Here is a 9,520-nt window from a genome sequence, read left to right as displayed (position 1 = left end):
ATACTACTCAGCACCTGAATGCACCACTCTGGCATGGGAAAGATCAGTCCTTGCATCTAGGTTAGCCAATGTCTTGAACCAAAATTACCAACATAACATCTGAGAGCAGTTAAAGTGAACACACATTCATCAGCATCACCAAAAAAAGCATCAAAAATATGGGCAGGATTCAGCCAACTGACTCAGCCCCTGAACTGAGGTGTCTATATGTAAAATGAAGAGGTTCTACAGGAAAGCTGGGGAGGGACTTTTTACAAGGGCAGGTAGCTATGGGTAATGGCTTTAAACTGGAAGAGGGTAGATTTAGACTACCCTATTTAGATTTAGACTAGATATTAGGAAGGAATTCTTTACTGTGAGGGTGGTGAGACACTGGCACAGGGAAGATGTGGATGCCCCCTCCCTGAAAGTGTTTGATACCAGGTTGGATGGGACTTTGGGCAACCTGGTCTGGTGGGAGGTGTCCCTGCCCATGGCAGGGGTTTGGACTGGATGAGCTTTAAGGTCCCTTCCAACTCAAACCATGCTGTGATTCTATGAAAATATCTGTCTATGCAACCATTGTCATCAAAGCTGGCTCAGTTCAGACATCCATGGGAAGGTAGTGACTGCCATCTGAGAGCCTAGATGAGACAGAAAAAACAAGCCCAGACAAAGATGAGATACTGAGGCAGGCAAGGAAACATAAGGCAAGGAAAAGGGCTTCTAATGTAGCATGTGAGGAAGGAGAAATGTGTCATTTTTCAGAGAAGTTAGAGTGTGGAGAAAAGGAACAGCAAATAGATGACAATATGGAGATTACTGACTTAGCAGGGGAAAAAAAACTCCCAGTAGAAAAGTGGCACACATGTAGCTTTTCTTATGATTGCTTCCCTCCATCACAACTACACAATTTTACAAAACTAGTACAGATGTAGTGATCGCCTCTGGTCTTCAGTAATGCACCAGCATTTTAGGAGTACCCTCCTTGGTCAGAGGGGAGCACCCGAATGGATCGGAAAAAAGACGGACAGATCCCACATCCTGGCATCACCATGTCGGTGCCCATCACGGACCTGTCAGCATTGGCAACCGCAGGTCACTGCATGACACACCATGGGGAAGCCACCGAGAAAAATTACAAAAAGAGATTTGTCTTTTAATTAGACATCACATAAACAGCTGGCACCATCCATGCCTGAGGGCCTCACTCAGATGCTCCCTCGACTATTGCGCTTAAATAAAGGAGCCGTTGTTAGGGCCACACAATATCAGCTCTCTACCAGTTTACATAATAGCGTGCTGAACAACTTTTTATTTACTACAAGCTTTTACTATCTCTTGAAAATTAGTAGCGCTGCATGTTGGCACTACTGCCCAGAGCTGCTTGTCTGCAGCTATAAAAGGACATTTCAGGCAGTGAATGTGAGCACATGAGCAGTGGCTAAAGGCCCCTTTATCCAAACAGGGAGTGCACTGCTTTGTCCACACTTCTGAGCTGCCGGGTCAGGCTACCACACCTGAAACTGTGTTAAACTATTAAAGTTTATGTATTTAGTTAAGTGGCTAATTTAACTATTGAAGATAAAGTATTTAGGACTTACTCTGAAAGTAGAACACAGTATTTCAGCTACCTCACAGCTCAGATTTATGCTCAGGTTCACCCCTAATAGCAAACTTCTCAGTCAAAGGACAGTAAACAAATATACCCATACAGATGCCAACACATTTTTGGGATTCATATGTTCACATAGTTTTTTGGCAGGAGAGGGAATAAATAAAAAGAATACTCAATGCACAGGCAAAGAAATCACTAAACACAACTCACCCAAGTAATACAGGATTCCTGAGCAGTAAATAGGCGGTAGATTCACTTTTTTTTTCTCAATGAGAGTATTGTTTCTCAGGCTCCTTCTACTGTACTCAGGCACAGATTAGCATCAAGCCAGAAAAGTATATAACCCTTGGAATTCTGGAAAGAATTTTGGCCAAAATACAGCATTCTACATACAAATTTATGTAGAAATCAATATATCAATAGAAAGAATAAACCACATGATAATTCATAATGGCAGGTGATAATTCTGGAGATAACAAGGAGAAAGATAATTCTGCAAGGAAAACTACAGACAAGTAAAAGATCAAGGTCAAACTAGAAAGAAGAGACAGGAGGAGCAACACCCAAGTATCTGACAGCCAAAAGAATTTTCAAATTTAAAAAAAAAACCCAAACATATGATGGTCAAGTGAATCAGTGGTAATCAGAAGCCATGAACACTTCTTGAAATTTTGTCCACTGTGAATACTTCTTTTTATCTTTTAAGAAAAGATTTTTGTTCTGCCAAACACTTTTACATTTGTTCAGGGGCATTTACACTGTCATAAACCTCACCTGAGAAAGAACAGTTTCTACTTCTGTCAAGCAACATTTCAAGTCTGGACAAGAAAGACTTAGCAAGAAACTCAAATTCTAATGTCTTAGTAGACTTTTCATTGTTCCAAAGACCATGTAACATACCTTTATCTTATGCACAACATGAAACTGGCCATAATAAGAATGTTTTGAATGGAAATAAACCCATGCTAATATTTACCCAAAGCTTACAACAAACCCACCTTTTGTTCCAATTTTAAGTTACATATAAATATTTTGTCTGCTCTGTTGTGAATTTATGTGCCCCACATTCCATAAGAAATATGATCTAAGGCATGTTTTTCCAAGACTGCCACCAGGTATATGTTACTTGAATACTTACGAAAGTCTTTCACTGGCAAATGTGTGAAGCAAAGCTGTTCATTATACAAGGTGGAAGTCAATTCAAGACTAAGATACCTTCCTTATGCATCTACCATGTACGCATCTATCTAGGGGCTACATGTCTTTTAAGTTTCCATTACAGCAAACAGACAGCTAATCTAAAGAGAAAGACGCCATCAACACAAACTCTCTGGGAGTTTCAAGAAATCTAGAGCACGCTAGATGACAAGTAGAAGAGAGGGATGATAAATGCCCCAGTTGAGGCACCAACTTCAGTGTGAGATTATGCACTAGACACCAAAGACTCCACAATTAAGTAAGTGAGACTTTTAAGTGACCTGACAAAAGAAAAAACTTGCACCTGATAAAAATCCACCTCCTAAATAACAAAAAAACCCACCAAACAGAAATCTGTGGGATGAAAGGCTTCCCCACATCTGCTGATCTTTTATTTCACTCCCTGAGGTACCCAAGTGCAATCAGAGCTACATAAAATCTTATAAGCCATTAGATCCGGAAAAGAACGACTCAGCACTTTCAGAAACAATCTTCATTCTCTTAGGTTTACATCTCAAAGCAGTACATCTCAGAAAAATGTCTTCTCTAACATTTCAAAATTTTCAGTTCCTTTAAAACTGCAATAAGGGATGACTTAAGAAGAAAAAAGTAGTTGCCACTCTGTTCCCTCCTATGTTCATCCATTACCCATGTAGGTTTCTTTATCCTTGCAAAATTTCATTTCTAGCAAGTCTGATGATAATTCTTCAACCTTTTACATCCTTGTACTTAGGCCTTTTGATTCATATCTCTGTACTGGAATTTTTTTCCTTTTTATTTTGTACTTATTTGTTCATCTCTGTTCTCTCCCGCTCTCCTTAAGAACATATGCTCTTCAATCTTTTCTCCCTAATTTTCTTTCTCCTCCCATCCCATTTTGCTTTCTCCTTCTTACGCAGGCCCTTGTTCATTCATGTCTTCTCTCTTCCTTCCTCCAACACAAACCACTGCCCTTTCATCACCTTACCCTTTGTCTCCCTGTCCTGTAGCTGGGAGAGTGAGGCCAAAGTTTGGGCATACAGAGCAGCTCTGGACACCTCATGATCCTGCCCTTGCTCAAAATCTCTTTTCATATGAACAGTCTCATCAGCTCCTGCCTTCTTATCTTTATGTTATCTATCCAGTCCCTTTGTAATTTGTGGTGGCCACCCATCTGAGGTCTGTCCAAAGATGACTTTATCTTCAGAGTTGTTTCATCAGCTTCTTACCTGGGATAACTAAAAAGGTAGTCATAGAATATAAGGTATCATTCATTCAAGGAATCCAGGCATCTGGAAGGTAAGAGAGCTAAATCTCAGTTATCTTGTGGTTTCCTAATAGTCTAGGAAGAGAAAGAAGCACCTCCACAGGACAACTCAGACAGGCATCTTGACAAGGTCAGATGACATCTCTGTGTCCTAATTTTTCTGCCGTGACCTTAAGGATGACTAGTGCAAACTTAGACACTGAACTTCTAAATGTCTAAAGTGAAGTGAGATGAATCCCACTCCAAACAGCTGTGGTAGGAGGCAACCTGATTTACATAGAGTAGATTTATGCTGGTAGACAAAAAAGTGAAGTGAGATGTGAGCTGTTTTAATATCTTAGTTTTGCCACATGTGGAACTTTACAGATGTTTTGCAAAACCTGGCTAGCACCCAGGCTGCTTTTGCGGCTCATCATTGAGTCAGGAAGGTGTGAGCCAAGGACTTCACGTGCAGCATAGAAAGGTGGGACAGGGGGGTCTCCTCTCAATAATTCAGCAATGCAACAAATTGTCCAAATCATGGGAAAAGAAATGCAAATAAGGAAATCCAGACCTGGCTCTGTACCAAATACACACACACACACACACACACACACACACACACACACACACACATATATATAAACACAGTATTTGAAATAATATCAGAAATCTCTAAAGCTTTGACCTTACATTAATCTTTCTAGACGCAGTTCCAGAAGATACTCCTCTCTCACAATTTTTATTCAAAATACAAAAGCTACTACATATCCCAATGGAAAACATAAAATGGAACAAAAGGTATTCATCCCTCATGTCATGTGGGCTAAATCCCAAGAACATTGCTGGGCAAAGTAATGAATGCTCTCTTGCTTTAAGCAAGTAGATGTATGTACATTCAAACAAAAATATAATGTTTCCCCTGAGATTCACTGAAGAATAAAGATAATATTGATAACCACAGCTGCACTGAAGGTTAAGATTTCACTCAACCACCCCAAATCTGTCTTAATAACTATACCATCAATTCTATATTTCTACATTACTATGTAGTATGAGTTCTATGTTGCTACAAAAGCACAAAGCAGGAACCCTGGGATAAATTGCTGGGGAAAAAACAACAACAACAAAAAACAAATGAAAACCAACCCAAACTCCCAAGGAACTGGTTCAGAAAAAGCCTCCTTACATAGGGTTCCTGTGCTGAACTCAAACAGGACAAAGTTCTCCTAACTTGCTCACTCTCAGAGGGGAAAAAAAAAGTAAAATAAAGACCTGAATGCAGAATGCTAGATTCTAGAAATGCATAATCAGCTGAAAATTTTGGTTTTATTTTTAAATGGATATCTCTCCCATGAAGTTGAAAAACACAATTCCAGTTCTTCTACAGGACCAGAAACAGGTAACTAAGACTTGTTATTAAAACTATTTTAAAAATCATAAAAACTAAGCGTAGATCCTGACTCATCTTCTTAAAACCCTCAGAGAGCTTATGGAAAACGCCAGGCACAGCAAGTGAGTCCCGCCACTGTCAGAAATACCAAATAGAGATGTTTCAAAGTACAGCTTAAAACTTCTTCATTATTTGCCATGTCCAGTGGTTGCACGTTGTTGCAGCTTGCAGCAGAGCTAGGATGTGGGGGACACCTCTCGCTGAGGTGCTCCTTCTGCTCCAGATTTCATTCAATTAAAACAAGGATGGCCACGGAAAAAGCATGTGAACCAAATCCACCACATTTTGGGTATTTGAGTAAGGCTGAAACAACATCTTAATATATTTTTCCTCTGAATCCCTGTGAGGTATCAACTTCAGTATATGATGGTCATTTTAAAAAACATATATAAACACATCTGTAGTGGCAGAGAAGTTTCCCAGTTGCAGAGAAGGAGCTGAGTGACTAAAACATAAAGGCTTCGTTAGACAGACGTGAAAGTAGCCTGGATTTGTGTCCAAACAGGGGGTCTATCTTGAGGGAACAAGCTAATAGAAAAAGAAATGGAAATGGAGATGTTTACTGGCAAGAAAAACCTAGAAAGCAGCAATGCTAACAAAAAGATGGTGTAAAGAAGATAAAGCTGAAAAATGCCTGAATATTGTCTGACATAAAAGTAATAAAGCAACAACACTCGAGGTTATTTTCCCAGAACCTGCCAAATCACATCAGAAACCTGAACCAAGCCTGAAAAAATCAAACAGGCAGAAGTTAAAAAAATACCAGAATTAACATTACTTCTCAATCTTATCCTTTTCTTCCACATAAGACCTAAGGCCTTAATCAATGTGTGCTATCCAAACTCCATACCGAACAACACTAGGTTTTCTTCTAAATGTCCCCATCACTATCACCTTTAGTATTTCAGTGCTTCACAGAATTTCTGTTTAACATTACAAAATCTTTGAGAAGGGAACTGCTCTTACAGGTAATATTATCCCTTATTTAAAAATAGACATTTCAGACCCTACCACACCACACAACTGCCATAGATCCATGTGCCTGGGTACCCCAATTGAAAATCAGACACTTGGAGAGGGCAAGAGTGACCCACACTTTTCCTGGCCCTTGGGGAACTCTGCGGCAGAGGGAACCCAAACCTCTGGTCCAGCACGGATGTGGTATGGCCAGACCGCTGCCCAAAAGCGTCTTGGGGCCATGTTCTGGCCCCCCAGCTGAGTGGCACTGACTTGCTGGTGGCTGCACTGTGTGCTTTAAAAAATCTTTAGGAAAAATAGTAATATAAGCAGTTATACTACCTCTTACCCATCTTATCAGTAAGGGTCTAAGTAACACTTCTCCTGTTTGTACTAATGGGATATTCAGCAGCAGGGAGTGCTCCTGGCATCAGATGAGCAATTCGACAGCAACGCTCGATGTGGTGCTGTGATCAGAAAAGGACCGGTAATACCTTTTCACAAATAGATGAAAGATGCTGAAGAGAGGTAAGGAGCTGATTTACTGCTGTGCTTTGCACCGGTGTTGCCAATACTGAAAGACCTTTTTCTGCGTGTTGTTCTGCTGTCAGTATTTTTAAAAGATTACCAAATATTACCTGAAAGCAAGAGAAAGTGTCTTAAAATGAGAGATTCACAGAGTTTGATTTCTTTGGTTTATCAAAATAAAGCTGAGTGTGGTCTTGAGGGCTTCATGATGACCAAATGCTAGGTATTGAGAAGATCTTTGATCTAACAGAGAAAAGGTTTAATAGATATAGTAGCCAGAACTTAACAGAACACAGATCCAAATTCAAGTAAGGAATATATTTGGCACTGTTGCAACAAATTACCAAGAGAACTAATGAATTTTCTGCCTTTTCCTGTCTTCAGACCAAAAACAGATGCCCTCCTTAAAATATCCAAGTGATTTTTCCCCAACTTAAAAGTGAAGAACGGATCAAGGGGAAATACATGAACTATAAAGACTAGATGACACCAATTAGCACAGTTGCTGGTCTTTAAGCTATTCCCTAGCCTTTCTGTGAAGTAGCTTCAGCTCTCTCTTGACAGCAGAGGACTAATGAAGTCCAGGAATTTTGACCTCTGCTCCAGATTTTGGTGAGAAGCAACCTCTAACCCTTCTGCCTCTGTTCTCATCCTCTCAAAAGTCTCTGTGCCTCCCTGCCTCTACCGTCCCACCAGCCCACTCTTCTCCGTAAGGTTTCGTTTTCTCTTTGGTGCCCGTTCCTTCATCTCTAGCAGGAGGCAGAGGAAGGTGGAGAAGGGACCGAGACTGAAGCTTTTCGCTTTTAGTTCTTCCATCCTAAATAAAAAGCTTAAACTTAGAAGAGCTAAAAAGGGAAACTGGGAGGCAAACGCTCCTAGGCGCTGCTTTTCCAGTTGGCAAGCACCAAAGCACACACTTTTTAACAGCAGTAAAATGACATAGTTTCCCTGAATCTCACCATTGGAAATGCCGCCATGGCTTTTTTTTAAGAAGAAATTAAAAAAACCCAACTGCGGGAGACAAGAGGGAATTTCGGGTCCAGCAGACAAAACCCCTGGCACAAAGATTGCGGCAGGGCCGTGGACGGAGCGCACTGCTACCAACTCCACACGAATGGCACGGGTGATGTGGCGTGAATGCTCACAAACCCTGTGTCGTAAGCGACACGGTCGCTATCAGCTCGACAACGCAGCTACCCGGCCGGGGGTCGGGCGCCCCGCACAAAGCCCCGGGCGCGGTCGGGCCGGGCAGGAATGGTCAGGAACAGGTAGGGTCGTGAGCGCTGCTCCGCGGCAGCAGCAACAGCTGCCCGCCAGCTTCCGGGTAGTGCCGAAAGGGAAGAAAAGAAAGAACTTAAGACCAAAAGCCTTCTGCCGAAACCCGGGATCGAACCAGGGACCTTTAGATCTTCAGTCTAACGCTCTCCCAACTGAGCTATTTCGGGGGCCGTTGTGCCGGTTTTCGAGCGCTGCCAGTAGTTCCTTCTGTTCCCCTTCTCACCTCTCACCTGGACGACATCCCTGTCTAAGGATTTAAATGAGACAGACGTTAGTCGTCCTGCATCTCTGGATACCGTGAATACCACAAGCGAAATTATGAAAAACGTTGTAAATAAAAGTATTCATTAAGGCAAAGACAAACGCTGCAATAACGCTATATTTTTACATATCTATATATCTAGATATTTACCTAGATAGATATATAAAATAAATAACCTACATGCATTTAGTATCAGGATAAAGGTGCTTCAGCTGTGGCTCTCTTGATTATTCAAGGCGTAACAGGAACTAGTATATTCTGTGGGATTCAGAAGCATTACAATGGCAGTATTTTTACTTCATTTTTCAGGGACTTTATTTTGAAATCTGACAAATGCTGTACAGAGTTGATGTAGAAGAGAAAGGGCACTTCCATCCTAATTTTTCCATGGTCTTGCTCAGAGATGCATATTCCACAAGAGAAGCTCCATCTGACCACATAAATCACAAATCCTGACTAAGTACAATTATAAGAAAAAATAGTCTATTCTCACATTGTTGGTTAGGTATTTATTTCAACAGGCAACTGTTACCGCAGTCTATATATTGAAGGTAGAGGATGCACCCCAGTGCACCCACACATTAGCACATGTGGCACTGGTGCCAGACACATCTCAAGTTTGCGTTTATTTGTACATCCCACGGCTCTAAAAAAAGCTGCCCATGAGAGCATCTCTACTCATGCTCCCAGCACACTGTATGGGAGAAATGGTGCTTTGCAAGATCGTTCACTGCTTGTTCCTCCTGTTACTCACATTAAAAAAGCAATACCAACCTCTCTCTCTCTTCCACAGTAGCCAAGGAGTTTAACAAATTTCTCCTTTTTTGAGTGTTGAAAAGCAGCCTTTTTCCAAACTAGCCCTGTGAAGAGTTGCTGGCATACACCCCTATATTTCATTTTACTTTCAGAATACATTTTTTCTGAAGTTGCCCATTTTTAAAAAGTCTTTTGTGAGCAAACACTGTTCTTCAGGAACTGGCGTATTTTCAAAAGTCAAAATGCTGAAGCTTGGGCCAGCAATTT

The 9,520-nt window shown here is 41.1% G+C and overlaps 1 non-coding gene across 1 annotated transcript; it reads right to left on the bottom strand.

The window, feature by feature from the left end:
* Nucleotides 1–8,329: 8,329 nt before the first annotated feature.
* On the bottom strand, nucleotides 8,330–8,402 carry TRNAF-GAA. The gene has a single exon. It is a non-coding gene; the product is annotated as a tRNA-Phe (tRNA).
* Nucleotides 8,403–9,520: the final 1,118 nt, after the last annotated feature.

The sequence above is a fragment of the Mesitornis unicolor genome, unplaced genomic scaffold (assembly GCF_000695765.1).
Source record: "Mesitornis unicolor isolate BGI_N332 unplaced genomic scaffold, ASM69576v1 scaffold18467, whole genome shotgun sequence".
Taxonomy (NCBI): Eukaryota; Metazoa; Chordata; class Aves; order Mesitornithiformes; family Mesitornithidae; genus Mesitornis; species Mesitornis unicolor.
This window is presented reverse-complemented; position numbering and strand designations above follow the sequence as displayed.